The 19352-nt window shown below is 40.2% G+C and overlaps 1 pseudogene; it reads right to left on the reverse strand.

The window, feature by feature from the left end:
- Positions 1-3129: 3129 nt before the first annotated feature.
- LOC113927852 lies at positions 3130-3803 on the reverse strand (annotated as a pseudogene).
- Positions 3804-19352: the final 15549 nt, after the last annotated feature.

Raw genomic sequence — 19352 nt, forward strand, 5'->3', positions numbered from 1 at the left:
TATTCCAGTGGAATGGACAAACTATAAATAAATACCAGAATCTCCCATTATCCTACAGAGTTGTCATGAAGGGAAAAACATGGTGATACGAAAGAGTAAGTGACTGAGGAATTCGGTGTGGGGTCCTAATTTAGATCAGGCCTCTCCATGGAGAGGAGACTTTTGAACTAAGACCTGAAGGATGAGAATGAGGCAGTCATCCTGAGGGAGAGTCTTCCCTAGTGTGTGCAAAAGGTCTTGACATGGTCAGAGATGACACCAAGGCCCATATGGCTGAAATCTAGTAAACAGAGGATGTTGCGGAGGTAGGGAGGAGCCAGCTTTTCAACAGGGAATGCCAGAATTTATGTCTCAGGAAGGTCATTGTCTCTGCTTGTGCACTTGAGTGGGGATGTAGATTAGCAGGGATGGAGGGAGATCTATGGGAGCTTTGAGAGAGAGAGAGAGAGAGAGACAGTAGTTTGGACCATGAAGGTAGTGGTGGAGATGAAGAGAAAAAGATGTGTTTGGAAGTGGAACCAACAGGACCTGCTCATGTGAAGGCAGGGGAGAGAGGAATTTAGGGTGACTGGAGGTTTCGGCTTGAGGGTGTGGGTGGTTGATGGTTCCTCTTAGTGAGATGGGGAAGAATAGGAGTAAAACAAATCCTGAAGGGTCAAAATAACGCAAGATGGGATGCCCTTTCACACCACCAGAACGAAAAAAATTAAAAAGATGATGGAGATAGGGATGATGGATAGCAACTACACCCGTTTTGGAAAACTGTTTGGCATTAATTGCCAGAATTGAACCTTCACAAATCCCATGAACTCTTCATTGCCCTCCTCTCTCCAAGTCCCTTTGTTGTGAGCACTCCAGAGGGTGGTCCAGTGCATGCGAGCAGGAGTGGCCGGTCACCCAGCCCCCTGCCCACCCACTTCCCAGGGCAGAATCAGGACTGAATGTAACCCTTGACCCGCTGCACCCGTGCTTAGCACAAGGGCCAAGTTTGCCGCTGAACACCTGCAGTTCCCTCCGCTGCCGCGCGGGGCCGCTATTAAAGCACGAAGGTGGTGGATCCCGCTGCATCCAGCTGGGGCGCAGAGGCCGGGCTCCCAGGGACGCCACGCGGGGGGCCCTGACCTGGCTCGGGACCACCAGCGCTGTTGACTGTCGGAGTTCAAGGTCAACGCAGAGATTCCAAGCTCTCTAGTGAGAGGTTTCTGCCACCATTCCCAAACACGTTGCTTTTAATATATCCTGACTGGCACTTTGTATGAAACCAACTTGGCCCCTTCCTCATTTTATGATTTTGCAAATACTAAAATGGATGACAAAAAAGTTAAAAATATGAGTAAAGATAGAGGAACATTGAGCTGAAAAGGTAGGTCAAAACAATCAGGGGAAATCACTCTGTGTTTATATTTTTATATATTTGTATTCCTCTAAATGTAACAAAGATGCCCAGCTTTAAAGGAACCTTTTTTAAAAAAATGAGACTGAATGTAGAATATAATAATAAAAGGTATCATATCTATGATATGCAAGTTAATCCAAAAGGAAAATAAAAAGGGCAAGTAAAAATTCACAAATCATTTTTCTGAAACTTTTTTCCCCGATAATTGCTGATTCACATGCAGTTGAAATAATACCCAAAATAATACAGAGACCAAGTTTATACTGAGGTTCCCCCAGTGGTAACATCTTGCAATGCTACAGTACCATGTCAAAACCAGGATAGAGTCAAGATACAGAACAGTCCCATCCTTCATCTTGCTTTTTTAAAGCCATGCCACTCCCCTCTTAACGCTCACTCCCTCCTTAATCCTAGGCAAGCACTCATCTGTTCCCCCGTTGTATAATTTCATCCTTTCAAGAATGCTTTATAAATGGAATCCTATAGTATATTCCCTTTGGAGATTGATTTTTCTCATTCAGCCTAATGCTCTTTAGATCCATGTTGCATATATTGATAGTTTCTTTTTTTTAAGATTTTATTTATTTATTTGACAGAGAGAGACACAGTGGGAGAGGAAGAAGCAGGCTCCCCACTCAGGAGGGAGCCCGATGTGGGGCTCGATCCCAGGACCCTGGGATCATGACCTGAGCCGAAGGCAGACCCTTAACGACTGAGCCACCCAGGCTCCCCTCGATAGTTAATTTCTATATGTTGATAAGTAGTATTCCATGGTATGGATATGCAGCTTGCTTAACTATTCTTCATTTAAGGACATCTGGATTGTCTCCATTTTATGGTTATAACAAATAAAGCTGCTGTGAACATTCACGTGGTTTTTTTGCAAACATAAATCTTTATTTCTCTGGGCTAAATGCCCAGTAATACAACTGCTGGATTGTATGATACTTAGTTTCCCCCCCAAATAACCCATTTATTTTACATAGGAAATTCGATTTAGACAATAAATATTAAATATCATATCTTAATGAAATATTCTCTTTACTTTTTTATTAATTTATCAAGATTTAAATATGTTAAATATACCCTCTCAAACCTAGCTGGCAAAGGAAGTGGATAATAATACTGCATAGCCAACTAATTTTCACTAAACATAATTAATAAATGAGAAAGCAGATATCTATATTTACATACGATTGTGTGTATGTATGAATGATCCAAAGACCACTCCTATGATCGTTATCTTTCCTTTGGTATCACTGTCATATGTCCTCAATTTATGAAATAAACTCACAGAAGGGTAAGGTTCAGAAACAACATATTTAGACTGAAAAAATACTTTTCTAAAGTATTAAAGGAAATTAAAGACTGCTTATTTAGTCTTCATTAGGAAAAGTTGCAACTCTGAGGGTGCTTGGGTGGCCCAGTTGGTTAAATGTCTGTCTCTGGCTCAGGTCATGATCTCAGTGTCCTGGGATCTAATAAAACAACTCAAAGCGTATTTCTTGTTGACAATGGCTCAACAATAATGTGACAAATACAAATACAAAAAAAATCATTTTTAAGTTTTTGTCATTCAAGGTGAATTTAATACCAAATTTGTTGTCACATTATTATATATTTCAAAAGTGACAGCCATAAAATCAGTTGTTGGATGGATTCAGATAGAGTTCTCTTTTTTCTTTTAAGAGAATTAAAACCACCATAGATAAAGATTTCATTTGAACATAATACTAATACCTTTTCTTTGTACACTTTCGGAACTTTGAGCTATATTCATTTCCTCAATTGTTTTCTGTTCTATCACTATTACTGGTTTGCTTTTGCCTCTTTTGTTTACTTGTCTGATAAAAATCAGAGTCACTTGTTTGTTGGTGAGTCCATTCCTAAGAGCTGGGTCCAATCTCTGGATCTGGAACAAGATGGGGAGGGGCTGGGGGGGCGTTAGGAAGCGGCACTGTCATCGGACAGTAAGGGAGCTTCAGCACTGGATTATGCATGCCACTGCAAAGTTTCTGGAAGAAAACATATTCTTGAGGTAAAGCAGCATTATTAATTGGAAAAAACTGCGTGGGACAATTAAGGTCTGCCCACAACTTTCATTCCTGTAGCTAGTGAATTTATCTTAACACAGCTTTCAAGACTGTGGTTAGTTGATTCAGAAGAGCGTTAACTCCCAAATGGATATTGCATATTAATTGATCTTCTATATAAATGAATTCCATTTAGCAGAGCTATGGCATCAGACTGGGATTCTGTACGTTCAAAGCAGACAAACACAAAACCTCAGCGTTTCTTCTCTGTGTTGGCATATAGTCACTTTAGTTACCGGTGCAGCCCATAAGAAATGGAAGAAACATCTTATAAAGAGTTTCTCCCCACACCGGGATTTGTAAATTCTCCACATTGTCCTATCTCCTCTTTCAGAGTAGGGAACAAGAAGATACAGGAGGCACAGTGACCCTGCCCTACATCCCTGATTTACTGTGCCATCCTGGAGTGGGCCAGGCTGTGGATAATTTTTTTTTTTTTTTTTAGGAAACTGCCAAGCTGTTTTTCAGAGTGGCTGTACCATTTTCCATTCCCAACGGCAATGTATGAGTGATCCAGTTTGTTGGTAAGTTTTTTTGTATGAGTGTGAGGTTTAAAAAAATAGAATAATGCAAGAAATAAGGATAGAGGGCTATTGATCAGAGGGAGAATCTATGGTAGTGTTGGAAGGAAAACCATCCAGATTACCTAGTAGAAATGGACTTGAACAATTTCAGGAGAAACCATTCTGGTAGGTTGACATAGAAGAGATGAAATAAGAAAAACTTTGTGGAAAGAGACGGAACAATGAGAAAATAGAGAATGTGGATTAATTGATGTGCTTTTAACCAGTTAGTAGTTAGGAACAGGTGGGCCTCTGACCAGCAAGAGTTAAAGATGTGGTTCAGAGATGCACTGGGCATTGCCCTCATAATGGGGCCCCTGTCTTGTGGGCCTGAGGCAATAATAATAATGCAAAAATGACTTAGCACACATTATCACCATTTTGCAGATGAGGAAAACCAGCACATAACCTGCTCACAGTCACACAGCTAGAAAGTGGTTCAAACCCAGGCATTCTGGCTTCAGGGTGTATGTCCTTAACCATAACCTGAAACCATCATGACTCATAACTATAGTGAGAAAAACTCATGTCACCCAAGTTAACAGTAATTAGATGCAGGACCATACAGAATTTAGTTATCTCCATGTTGAGGAAAGTTCTGGAGTAGATCTGTGTAACAATAAAAGAACAATGTGCTCAAGAGAATATGACATGAATTGAAGAGTTAATTTAGGCCTTGAGAAATAGAAAATGCCCAGCTTCTATTGCTCTCTTACTTCTCTTGGCCATTTGCTCATCATTCAGTAGAAATCATGCAATCCCACCCTGCCAGTATCAACCTGGTCTCTATGACTGCTTGAAAGAAAACCCCAGAAATCAGATTTGTCAGGCGAGGATAAAACAAAGACTCCCTTTGCTGGTGCCGGACTAAGGGGGCAGAAACCTCTGGCCAGCTGGGGCTTACCTGGAAAGTAAAACAAAACTGGAACGTGGGGGTGATTGGAGGAGCCTCAGGCTTTGAGAAAAAAATAAGCAGTTGGGATCCCAGGGGCTTGGAGGGCTTCATTTAGAAAGAACCTGTAAGTAGTTATTTTAGGCCTCAGACATGTTTTCTATGTCCTTGCTCACTGAAAATGAACAAGGTGAATTATGGCGAATTCTTGCGGCACTTTCGTATTGCTCAACAAAACAAGAAATGTACCATGGCTTGACACTTTTCTATTTTTATCAGTCTTTTTCCTCTGTAAGTTTCTGAGATTTCAGTTTCATTTTGTACCATTTCCTTTCAAAAACATGTTTCTTCAACAGCTTCATAAATGAGACAAATGATTTTGATCCATTTCTCTTGGATTTGTTTTCGTGGTGGCAGTTATCCTGACTTTGAATCCAGCTGTGTTGGTCAGTTCAGACTGCTGTAAGAGGACGCCGTGGACGGGCTGGCTTATAAGCAACAGAAATTCATTCCTCACAGTTCGGTTGGCAGGGAAGCCCAAGAACCAGGCCCCTGCAGGTTCCGTGTCTGGTGAGGACCTGCTCCCTAGCTGCAAACTGCCAAGTTCTCAGTGGGTCCTCACAGGGTAGAAGGGGCAGGGAAGCTCTCTGGGGTCTTGTATAAGAGCAGGCATCCCACTGGTGAGGACCTCACCCTCATGACTTAATCTCCTCCCAAAGACTCCACCTCCAAATATCATCACACTGGAGACCAGGATTCAACCTATGAATTTGTTGGCGGGGGGGGGGGGGGGGGGGGGGGGGGTGGTGGTGGAGGACACAGACTTTCAGGCTATAGCACCAACCAAGAGAATTTTTTAAGTTCCTGTTGGTGAATGCAATGCACTTTTGGCAGAGATGGATCAGAGTGCAAGTTAACAATCTAGGGGCAACTGGGTGGCTCAGTCAGTTAAGCATCTGCCTTTGGTTCAGGCCATGATCCCAGGATCCTGGGATGGAGTCCCACATTGGGCTCCTTGCTCAGTGGGGAGCCTGCTTCTTGCTCTGCCTGCCCCTCCCTCTGCTTGTGCTCTCTCACTCTCTCTCAAATAAATAAATAAAATCTTTTTTTAAAAAAGAAAGTTAACAATCTGCAAATGAAATCAACAAGAGAGCCCGTTACTGCTTTTCTTTTGAGGAAGTGGGGGCCCTCAGTATGGGAGCACGCTACCTGCTCTCTGCAGCACAGCATCCCGCGGTCCTAAACTTCTGAGGGCAGAAAGCAGTGGGGCAGGTTGAACCACATGAAATTGCCCTTGCTGTAGGTCAAAAACAGTTAGCTAGTGGCAACTTCCTGTGGCATAGCTCTGTCCATCCAGCAGGCATTCAAGGAGCCCCGGACTATCATGCATCATTATTATCTGACCCTCTCTTGGCTTCAGCTGCATTAACTGTCTGAAGAGGTGAGTGCCCACACAAGTGCAGAGCCAGAGGAGGGCTGGTTAAAGTTCCAACTGGCTCTGCTCAAGTTCAGGCTGGTTCTGCTCAAGCTGACATTTCCTTTCACAGAGGCTGATTCAAACAGTCTTGCAAAGGACACATGCGAAAATCCAGTGCGGGATTGGATTCAACAACAATCCGGTTGTTCTTTATCGCCACGTTCTTTTGGGGGGTACAGTATCTTCTTCCTCTTCCTTTTTTTTTTTTTTTTTTTGGCATACAGTATCAAGAAAAAGTAGTTTTAAGAGAGGGGCCTGATTTTTCTGTTTCTTGCTTTCTCTTTGTTGGGTCATCCTTGCTGCCTTTGAGGAAATGCTGTCAATAATTGTACGTGCTATTTCCAACACTTTATTTCTTAACTCACTTATTATCATTTCCTATCCGGGAGAGAGCTCAGACTCAGAGGTCCCGTAGCTTGTGTCAGGGCCTGGAGCTGCTCCTTGCCCTCACGTGGCTGAGTTCCGTGGCTCCTTTGCTGTGCGGCCACCACCCGGTGGATGTGCACGTGCCTTGCGGGGCGGGGCGGAGCGTGCTTTCCCACTGGTTCCCTCCCCAGCAGGTCCCCAGCAAGTACCTCAAGTAGACTAGACTCGTTTAACTGAACAACAGTAGTTTTGCAAACTTAACGAATAATAGTAAGCAGTCAGGATCATTACATGACTCAATTGTCGCTCCTTTTTGTTGATTATTGTGATCCCATCATAATCTTACAGAGGACTTTGATGTGTCTTTGCCTCTCAGAATAACCTTGTGAAGGTGATAGAGCAGGCCTGAGTACTTCAACTCTTAGGTGAGTGATAGAGGTTCAAAGAAGGGGAGTGCAGAGCAGAAACCACATCTATTCTTCTTCCTTACTGCCGAAGTAAAACCTACCCCAGTTGAACACTGTTCTGAGACAATCAGATGCACAATTAGAAACAAATAGTTGAGCTATGACCGTTTTTATAGTGACTCTTTGACCAAATAATTTTGAATCAGTTGTAACTTTTCACCCTTGTAACTAAATCCATTAATCACAAAATGGTAAATTATCAAGTAGGCACTAGTCATGGTAAATTATGATTCATCAGTGCTCCCTGTGACAAGGTAACATTTTATAACTGAGCGAAACTGAAGAAGTTAAGCCTTACTTAACTGATCACTTTTATGAACACGAAAATCTAAACTCTGCAAGTTCTAAGTTTTTTTGTTTGTTAGTTGTTTGTTTTAGTGCAAAAAGGTAAGTTTTTATTAAAGCGCTGGGACAGGACCCTTGGCAGGAAGAGCTGCCTGGAGGTTCTATGTCTTGAATTGAATTCTAAAGACTTAAAACAGTATCAACTGCCTCTGTAGCTGATGGTTGTAAGGATGATCCCCCTTTTCTTTATATCTTAAGGATCTTTCTATATTTAAATTGCTGTTTTCCATGCCTTTACTTCTGTTACTCACATCTCAATTTCAATAAGACAATTTTGAAATGCTGCAGAGAAAAAAGGGAACTTGGTCACCATCTTGACTTCACATCAGAAGCCATTGCCCCTTTCTCCCTCCAGCCAGAAACCCTATTTAACACCATCTCTCTCTTTTATAGCCACAAAGAGAAGAAAATCATCCAGGAAACTTAGGGACGCTAAGACAAGGAAGACAAATATGGCTGTTTCTGCTCTTACCCTCAAAAAGAAAAGACTGTAGATCATTTTCGCCAGCTTACCTGACTGCTTCCAAGCAAAAGAGATAATGAAGTATCATTAATTGGTGAGTTAAGTCACATGAAAGTAGGTCATGATCTAAATAATTCTTGGAGAGATGGAAAAGCTTGAGAGTCCTGAAGGTGGTCATTTTACTTTATTTTTTAAAAAGATTTATTTATTTATTTTAGTGTGGGGGAAGGAGGGCCAGATGGAGAGGGAAAGAGAGAATCTCAAGCAGACTCCCCACTGAGCGTGGAGTCCAACACAGGGCTCCATCGTACAACCCAGAGATCATGACCTGGCTGAAATCAAGAGTTCAACACTTAACCGATTGAGCCATCCAGGTGCTCCGAGGTGGTCACTTTAAATTGGGTTCTTTAAAAGGCTCCAATGTTCAGGCACTTGGATGCAGACATTAAATCAGAGCACAGACACATGCATGATATCTTAGATACAAGGGGAAGATTCTGGAATCAAGAGTGAGAATTTGCACACCGTTCTCTAAGTTACTCTGCTTCTCTGTGCCTCAGATTCCTGTCTTAAAAAGTGTGAGCGTTTTGTTTATATGCTCTCTAAAAGCACTCATAATCTATAGGAATAGGTCATATTATACCAATGACCTATATTAATATAGTAACTATATACAAACTATATATAGTATAATCACTTACTAATAATTGATTGTACAATCTGCTACAAATTCATAAAAATATCTATCCCCTCACATTTTCCACTAAAGGCCTTGACTATTTTCTCAAGTTCTATATGATACAGGTAAGAAGTCATTCTTAAATAGAATTTAAGCAGAAAATATGAGCAGACATGTTTATAGCCCTTAGAACTTTCCTTCACCCAGAACTTTATCTCAGTATGAAGGAAAACAGAGAATAATTTTATCTGCTTGTTGCTACTCTACTATACTGTCTCAAAGTATTTGAATGACTTTTACTAAAAGGCCCAAATTAACAACAACAACAACAACAACAAACCTAAAAAACAACTAGAAAAATCTCTTGCATGGTAAGATTGGGATCAGGGAAGGGAGAATATGGATGTCCTAGGAAGGCATCAGAGGTCACATAATGCATGAGTATTCTTAAAACTCTTTTATATGATTAATTTGTCTTTGGCAAAATGAAAGTTATATCTTATCGGGGTTATAATGGAGATTATCTTTATGATCACCAGCCTGAGATACTTCTTCCTTGTATCTACTTCAGAAGGAAGGAGGGAAGGAAAGAAGGAAGGAGGGAAGGAAAGAAGCAAGGGAGGAAGGAAGAAAGGAAAGAAGGAAGGAAGGAAAGAAGGAAGGAAGGAAGGAAGGAAGGAAGGAAGAAAGGAAAGAAGGAAGGAAGGAAAGAAGGAAGGAAGGAAGGAAGGAAGGAAGGAAGGAAGGAAGGAAAGAAGGAAGGAAGGAAGGAAAGAGGGAGGGAGGAAGGAAGGAAGGAAGGAAGGAAGGGAGAAGTAAGCTTAGTTCCCTGAGGGCTGGGGCTGGCTAAGCAATGGCCTTGATTTCTCCACTGGCCTGACACCAGAGAGCAACACCTCACAATCAGTGCTTTGGGCACTAAGGATTCAGCAGTGAATAAACTAGGCACAAAATCATGCTTTTATGGAGCACACATTCTTAGTCTTTAATAGGTAAGTCAGTGTCAATTTGGGTGAATTTCATTCCTGATATTATACTGTAGTACATTTTCCTAGCAGCAAATATTTGATATCAAATCTTATCAATAGTACATGTTGTACAATCCTTGTAATCCTTTCTGGTTGTATTCATTGAACTGCAATATTTTTTTCCACAAAAGTGGTCAGGCATAATATTCATAAGATTATAAAATAAGACCCCGCTAGCTGGCAGTAAGTTTTATGTTATATAAATGCTTCCCTCTCTAAAAATACTAAATTAATGGTACTTTCACTTATAGAACTCACTAGACTTTGGCCATCATCACTTTCTCTCTTCAAATCTCTATGCCAATTTTTGCCCTAAGCACTCTGCACATCAGTGCTCTGGCTACTTTTATAGCTGCAGTGTATGAACATGCTGTTATATTGCCAAATAAAACAGAAACACTTGTGGGACACCTGGTGGCTCAGCCAGTTAAATGTCCAACTCTTGATTTTGGCTCAGGTCGTGAGAGTGAGCCCTGTGTTGGGCTCCATGCTCAGTGGGGAGTCTGCTTGAGATTTTCTCTCTCTTCCTCTGCCCCTTCCACCCCCTTCCAAATAAATAAATAAATAGATGAATAAATAAATAAAATCTAAAACAACAATAACACAGAAACACTTGTTCTTCAGGACAACGTCCTACTCCTTGTGAAGAAGAGTATAGATTTCTAGAGGGAGTGATGAATCAGGCAGCTGGGTAGGTATTCTTTTTATTTCTGTTAATCATAATTTATGGGGTGGGAAGGAGTGCTAGTAGAAGATTGGAGCATTGAATTGTCTATGTTACATATGAAGAAATAACTTTGATTTCACTTGTTTCAAACAGAATGCTCAAATTACTGTGACTCCTGAAGATGTACTTTATGGATGGAAATTTACCAGGGAAACCATTTTTCCTTATCTGGAGGGTATTCCAGGACCCCAGGTGAACTGGATTCCATGCTGAGACCCCCAACAGATATTTTAACTATCCTTGTTGTTTGTGCAAAAATGCTGTAATTCTCTGAAATGTGCATGTTCACCACAGCAAAAATGATAAATCCTGAACTATCACATATGTATCACATATATATCTACCTTGGCATTTGTTTAAAAAATTTGTGCTTAGATACCACTTAACAATCATTTATGATTGAATAGCTTTATTAAATTTGGAGAAAATATGTGAACAAGATATTTATGGCTAGGATTAGAAGCTAAGCGGAAGAGAATCTCATGAAGTCAAATAATAAATTAATTTCTGAAGTGGACAGTGGATTGTGTTTGGGAAACATTCCAAGGTCTCCACTGAAGGTACCATACTTCAATCTCAGGGAGACTTTCTGTTCCAGAATCTAATTCCTAGAAAGAAAGACCTCACTATGTCTATTCTTGTGAATCATAAGATCTTATGCTTTGAAACTTTGTGTTTTCCTTGGCTCATAAAGCTAATTTTCCTGAGGAAAAATAATCTAGAAACTTTCTAATATTAACTATTTGGTACATGTAAGTGCATATTGGCACACACTCTCTCTCTCCTGTCAAATCCTCTCTTACTCTCTCATACTTTCACCATTTTTTTTTTGTTTTGATGGAGGATTATGAATACCATACTTTTTAAAGCATACCTGATTATTCTGACATTTATATAAGGGTTATTAGGAAACAGTTTTTCTTAGCTCTAGAGAGACACAAAGAAGAAAATATTGGGTGATGTGATGGTAGACAGCTAATTTTCCCATCCTTGTCCTGAGCTTTTACAAACGCTCTCTATGGCGTTTGTAAATTTTCTTTTGTGCCAGAAGAGAGGTCAATAGCTGGATGGTCTTCCTATATAGAAGTTTTGAGAACTGGGACAACTCATTTATTTTACAACTCATGGTAGGACTGAGTTCTGGATTTCCGGTTAAAAACAATGTATGTTATAAATTTATGGACTAGTCAAAGGTCACAGCAGCAATGGAAACTAGTGAAGGTTGGGGGAACGGTTTTTACATATGGTTAGTAAAGAGCTCTGTCACAGCCCACAGTAGAAAGAATGAATTTTGACAGAAAATGGGGCTTGCATCATCACCCAAGATAGTCCACATTTAATTCACTTACCTTTTCATTCATTCAGTCATTATTTATTGAGCACCTATGACGTGCCAGATACTATTCCAGAAATAGGAGATGTAGCGCTTAATAAAATGAAGTTTATGCCCCCCACCATGGCTTATGAATATTTAGTGAGAGAAGATAGAGATAAATAAACTCACTTATTATATAGAATTTTGTATGGTGATCTGAATGGATATGTTTTAGATGTCAAGGTGACAGGGTTTGTTGCCAGACTGTGGGAGGATGAGAGAAAGGCAAGCATCAGGAGAGACTCCCGTTTTTGGCTTGAGCAACCGGAGACATGGACTTGCCATTTACAGATATAGACAGCACTGAAGGAACAGTGCGTCTGGGATGCAAATTAGGAAACCAACTTTGTGCATCTTAACTGAGAGCTGCCCTTTAGACATCTAAGTGGAGGTGTCAACCTGGCAATTGCATATACAAGTCTGGCACAAAGGGACAAAGTCAGGACTGGAGATAGAAACCCAAGAGTCTGAGCACATAGATGATTTTTTAGCACCATAAAGGTTGACCTATGGAGTAAGTTACAAAAGGGAAGAGATCTAGGACTTGAGGTCTAAGAAATTCCAAGGTTTAGACTCAGGAGAGGTGAGGAGCATGAAAAGAGCAGCCAGTGAGAAGGGGAATGTGAGAGAGTGGGGTCCAATATGCAAGGTGAAGTGTTTCCATGAAAGGGTGTAATTAAGTGTGTCAAGTCCTACAGATAAGAATGATCAAGTAAGATGTGGAGATCATCGTTGGCATTATTAGTAAGAGCTGTCAGGTGGGAAGCTGATTGGAGAGCTTCAAGAAAGAATGAGAGAGGACAAACTGGAAACGGCAAGATGGACAACCCCTTCCAGAAGTTTTGCTGTAAGAGGGAGGTGAGAAAATATTTAGAGGGGACTGTGGGTTCAAGAGAGGTTTTTAATTTATTTTTTTAAAGACAGGAAGTATTAGAGCATATTTACGTGTCGATGGAAAGATCCAGTGGAGAAGAGACAACGAACGATGTAGGGGAGTGAATAAGGAATTGCCAGAGCAGGGGCCGCTGGGTGACTCAGTTGGTTAAGCATCTGCCTTCGGCTCAGGTCATGATCCCAGGGTCCTGGGATCGAGCCCCGCATCGGACTCCCTGCTTGGCGGGAAGCCTGCTTCTCTCTCTCCCACTCCCTCTGCTTGCCTCTCCACCTCTTTGTGCTCTCTCTGTCAAATAAATAAAATCTTTAAAAAAAATTTAAAAAAAAAGGAATTGCCAGAGCAATATCTATGATGTGGAAAAAATTCATCAAGTTTAATTTGTGGCTTTTAATTATGTTCTTTTTCATGAATAGTTTTTATATTGACTTGTAAATTGACTTACACTTAGATTCTTACTATTGTTTGTTTCTGAATGAAGTGGATAAAATACATTTTTAGGTGAAAATGTCTCCTTAAAAATTGAGATATAATTGACATAAAATGTTGTATAAGTTTAAGGTGTACAGTGTGTTGATTTGATACTATATATTGCAATATGTTTACCCCATAATGTTAGCTAACACTGCTGTCACTTCACATAATTATTATTTCTTTTTTTGGGGTGAAAATTAAGATCTAGTCTCTTAACAACTTTGAAGTTCATAATAGAATATTGTTAACTATAATCACTATGCTATACATCAGATCTCCAGGACATATTTATTTGCTAGTTGCAAGTTTGTAGCTTTAAACAGTATCCCTAATTCCTCCTTCCCCTGAGCCCCTGGTAATCACTATTCTATTCTTTTTTTTTTTTTATGAGTTCAGCTTTTCTAGATTCCACATATAAGTTATATCACCCAGTATTTCTCTGTCTGTCTAACTTAACTGAAATGCGTTAATTAAAATTTCATTTGCCTGGGTGGCTCAGTTGGTTAAGCATCTACCTTTGGCTCAGGTCACAATCCCAGGGTCCCAGGATCGAGTCCTGGGATTGAGTCCTGCATCAGGCTCCCTGCTTGGCAGGGAGTCTGTTTGTCCCTCCCCCCCCCGCTTGTGCTCTCTCTCTCTCTCTCAAATAAATAAATAAATAAAATCTTTAAAAAAAGAAAAGAAAAGAAAAAAATTTCATTTAGATTTGGTCACACACCATTACAAGCAAGACTCAGCTACCTGGCCAAGAACAACACTATATCTTGGCAAATATTGGTGACAAAAAGACGTGTAGTTCCTAGGACTCCACACATCCTCCTAATCGTTATTATCAATACAATACTACTGTGGTGTATAATACAGGGGGAATACTGGTGGCACATTACCATAGGTAAGAGGGAGGGAGTACATAAAACAGAAGCTGTTATGAGAGTGGTCAATGCTGTATTTAAGAGTTTGACCTTCATTCCCTAAATACCATGTTACTAGAGATCTGGAAAAAATGTAGGTGTTATAATAGTGCAGGATTGAGGTTTTTTTGTATATAAAAAAACAGGTAGTTTTAATATTAATACAAAAGATACTAAGGTGATTGTAATCTGGATACCACTTAATATCAAAAAGATACAAAGATGTTTCCAAATTGTATGAATCAGTTTCATAGAAGTTAAATTCCCTATTATCTATCAAATCACAAAAATCATCTTTCTCTTTATTTTCTACACCAGTTAATTTAATTACCCTCTTAAAGGCTTAAGGTTCAATCATAACATTTTTACTTTAAAGTCTGAGTTGAAAGACTAAAATAACCTTATGCCAATGAACTATTGGGACTTCATCAAGATAAAAAGCTTTTGCACAGCAAAAGAAACAGTCAACAAAACCAGAAGACAACCGACAGAATGGGAGAAAATATTTGCAAATGACATATCAGATAAAGGGCTAGTATCCAAAATCACATGAAAAAGTGCTCAACATCACTCGGCATCAGGGAAATCCAAATCAAAATCTCAATGAGATGCCATCTCACACCAGTCAGAATGGCTAAAATTAACAAGTCAGGAAACAACAGATGTTGGCGGGGATGCGGAGAAAGGGGAACCCTCCTACACTGTTGGTGGGAACGTAAGCTGGTGCAGCCACTCTGGAAAACAGTATGGAGGTTCCTCAAACAGTTGAAAATAGAGCTACCCTATGACCCAGCAATTGCACTACTGGCTATTTACCCCAAAGATACAAATGTAGTGATCCAAAGGGGTATATGGATCCCAATGTTTATAGCAGCAATGTCCACAATAGCTAAACTATGGAAAGAGCCAAGATGTCCATCGACAGATGAATGGATAAAGATGATGTGGTATATATAGACAATGGAATATTATGCAGCCATCAAAAAACCCTGAAATCTTGCCATTTGCAATGACATGGTTGGAACTAGAGGGTATTATGCTAAATGAAATAAGTCAAGTATCATATGATCTCACTGATATGAGGAATTCTTTTTTTTTAAAGATTTTATTTATTTATTTGACACAGAGAGAGAGACAGCAAGAGAGGGAACACAAGCAGGGGAAGTGGGAGAGGGAGAAGCAGGCTTCCCGCTGAGCAGGGAGCCCAATGCGGGGCTTGATCCCAAGACCCTGGGATCATGACCTGAGCTGAAGGCAGATGCTTAACAACTGAGCCACCCAGGTGCCCTGATATGAGGAATTCTTAATCTCAGGAAACAAACTGGCGGTTGCTGGAGTGGTGGGGGGTGGGAGGGATGGGGTGGCTGGGTGATGGACATCGGGGAGGGTATGTGCTATGGTGAACACTGTGAATTGTGTAAGACTGTTGAATCACAGACCTGTACCTCTGAAACAAATAATACATTATATGCTTAAAAAAAAAAGAAGATAGTAGGAAGGGAAAAATGAAGGGGGGGAATTGGAGGGGGAGATGAACCATGAGAGACTATGGACTCTGAGAAACAAACTGAGGGTTCTAGAGGGGAGGGGGGTGGGGATGGGTTAGCCCAGTGATGGGTATTAAACAGGGCACGTACTGAATGGAGCACTGGGTGTTATACGCAAACAATGAACCATGGAACACTACATCAAAAACTAATGATATAATGTATGGTGACTAACATAACATAATAAAAAAAATGAAACAACCTTATGCCATAATTTTACACTAAGTGGGGTAGGGAGAGAGCTTAGTCTTTTAAATGGAGATGATGTGCATGTCAGTGGGCATGATCCTCTTCCTCCCCCATATTTTTCTTAAGCATCTTAAATTGTAGCCTCAGAATCTTCTGAGTGGAGAAATTATCTCTGGGAAGTTCCAGTTAAAATATAAATATCAGTCAAGAGGAGTGATATTAAGGCAATGATTTTTAAATGTTTTGATCCCTATTAGAAAAAAAATGTTATTGTTATGTTAATCACCATACATTACATCATTAGTTTTGGATGTAGTGTTCCATGATTCATTGTTTGTGCATAACACCCAGTGCTCCATGCAGAATGTGCCCTCTTTAATACCCATCACCAGGCTAACCCATTCCCCACCCCCATCTCCTCTAGAACCCTCAGTTTGTTTTTCAGAGTCCATTGTCTCTCATGGTTCGTCTCCCCCTCCGATTTACTCCCCTTCATTCTTCCCCTCCTGCTATCTTCTTCTTCTTCTTCTTTTTTTTTTCTTAACATATATTGCATTATTTGTTTCAGAGGTACAGATCTGTGATTCAACAGTCTTGCACAATTCACAGTGCTCACCATAGCACATACCCTCCCCAATGTCTATCACCCAGCCACCCCATCCCTCCCACCCCCCCACCACTCCAGCAACCCTCAGTTTGTTTCCTGAAATTAAGAATTCCTCATATCAGTGAGGTTATATGATACATGTCTTTCTCTGATTGACTTATTTCACTCAGCATAACACCCTCCAGTTCCATCCACGTCGTTGCAAATGGCAAGATCTCATTCCTTTTGATGGCTGCATAATATTCCATTGTGTATATATACCACCTCTTCTTTATCCATTCATCTGTCGATGGACATCTTGGCTCTTTCCACAGTTTGGCTATTGTGGACATTGCTGCTATAAACATAGGGGTGCACGTACCCCTTCGGATCCCTACATTTGTATCTTTGTGGTAAATACCCAGTAGTGCAATTGCTGGATCGTATGGTAGCTCTATTTTCAACTGTTTGAGGAACCTCCGTACTATTTTCCAGAGTGGTTGCACCAGCTTGCATTCCCACCAACAGTGTAGGAGGGTTCCCCTTTCTCCGCATCCCCGCTGACATCTGTTGTTTCCTGACTTGTTAATTTTAGCCATTCTGACTGGTGTGAGGTGGTATCTCATTGAGGTTTTGATTTGGATTTCCCTGATGCTGAGCGATGTTGAGCACTTTTTCATGTGTCTGTTGGTCATTTAGATGTCTTTGGAAAAATGTCTGTTCATGTCTTCTGCCCATTTCTTGATTGGATTATTTGTTCTTTGGGTGTTGAGTTTGATAAGTTCTTTATAGATTTGGGATACTAGCCCTTTATCTGATATGTCATTTGCACATATTTTCTCCCATTCTGTCGGTTGTCTTCTGGTTTTGTTGACTGTTTCTTTTGCTGTGCAAAAGCTTTTTATCTTGATGAAATCCCAATAGTTCATTTTTGCCCTTACTTCCCTTGCCTTTGGCGATGTTTCTAGGAAGAAGTTGCTGTGGCTGAGGTGGAAGAGGTTGCTGCCTGTGTTCTCCTTTAGGATTTTGATGGACTCCTGTCTCACATTTAGGTCCTTCAACCATTTGGAGTCTATTTTTGTGTGTGGTGTGAGGAAATGGTCCAGTTTCATTCTTCTGCATGTGGCCGTCCAATTTTCCCAACACCATTTGTTGAAGAGACTGTCTTTTTTCCACCGGACATTCTTTCCTGCTTTGTCAAAGATTAGTTGACCATAGAGTTGAAGGTCCATTTCTGGACTCTCTATTCTGTTCCATTGATCTATGTGTCTGTTTTTGTGCCAGTACCATACTGTCTTGATGATGATAGTTTTGTAATAGAGCTGGAAGTCCGGAATTGTGATGCCGCCAGCTTTTCTTTTTCAACATTCCTCTGGCTATTCGGGGTCTCTTCTGGTTCCATATAAATTTTAGGATTATTTGTTCCATTTCTTTGAAAAAAGTGGATGGTATTTTGATAGGGATTGCATTGAATGTGTAGATTGCTCTAGGTAGCATTGACATCTTCACAATGTTTGTTCTTCCAATCCATGAGCATGGAACGTATTTCCATTTCTTTGTGTCTTCCTCAATTTCTTTCATGAGTATTTTATAGTTTTCTGAGTACAGATCCTTTGCCTCTTTGGCTAAATTTATTCCTATCTTATGGTTTTGGGTGCAATTGTAAATGGGATCGACTCCTTAATTTGTCTCTCTTCTGTCTTGGTGGTGTATAGGAATGCCACTGATTTCTGTGCATTGATTTTATATCCTGCCACTTTACTTAGAAAAAAATTTTTAACATGAGTCATCTCTCTCTCTCTCTGTCTCTCTCTCTATATATATTTTATTTATAAGTATTTATAAGTAAAACACATAGCTTTCAAAAAGTTTTCTTCATAGCTTTGTGGGTTTTGATTATTTCTTTTCAGATATAATTAAACTTTCATGTTCTCCTCAAAAATGTGTCTCAGACTAGGAATAGAAATGTTAGCTCTTCAATGTTCTTGTTTTTGAGATTATATTTGCATTATTAGTATCATTTTAAATGCACTTTCTTTGCAAGAATCATTTTAAGCTATTCTTCTATTCTGTAAGTGTTAATTAATTATCCGGTAGCCTAGTTGGTCAGTCCACTGAGCCAGGCCCAAGTAAACTGCAGGATGGCACAGTGCACTGAATGTGGGTAACTTGGAGACCATTCGTGACCCATGACCTTTGACATATGGACTTAATCAGAGTACCTTTGGGGGCACCTGGGTGGCTCTGTCGGTAAAGCATCTGCCTTTGGCTCAGGTCATGATCCCAGGGTCCTGGGATCAAGCCCCGCATAGGGCTCCCTGCTCCGCGGGAAGCCTGCTTCTCCCTCTCCCACTCCCCCTGCTTGTGTTCCCTCTCTCGCTGTCTCTCTCTGTCAAATGAATAAATAAAATCTTTACCAAAAAAAGAGTATCTTTGTCAATCAATTCTTAAAATGCTAGTAGATATCAATTTCTTTTTAAATTTTTTATATGGAAAATAAATGTAGAGAAAATTTTAATAGTTTTATTCCCAAGCTTTGGCATTTCCTATTTTGCAGACCATTTTATTAAACTGTTGACCCTGATTATTATGTTAGACCAAGTTAGTTTTTCAAGTTTACCTGAAAGAAATCAAGGAGAACTGAAAAGAACAGTCATTTTCAACAATGACTTTGAAAGTTAGGTAAGAGTCTAAAATTTCTTTGGATGGAACATGGTAAAGAGGGAAGTGGCATCCCTCATCTGGTTAACAGATGCTTATTGTGCAGAATAACATGCACTATTCTTTGAATTCCTGATACCTAGAAACAAAAAAGCTTCTTCAGCTTTCAAGAATCTCATAGTCTTTGGGATTTATGGGAAGGTATTCGGCTCCTAATTGGG

This window comes from Zalophus californianus, chromosome 7 (genome assembly GCF_009762305.2).
Source record: "Zalophus californianus isolate mZalCal1 chromosome 7, mZalCal1.pri.v2, whole genome shotgun sequence".
Lineage (NCBI taxonomy): Eukaryota > Metazoa > Chordata > Mammalia > Carnivora > Otariidae > Zalophus > Zalophus californianus.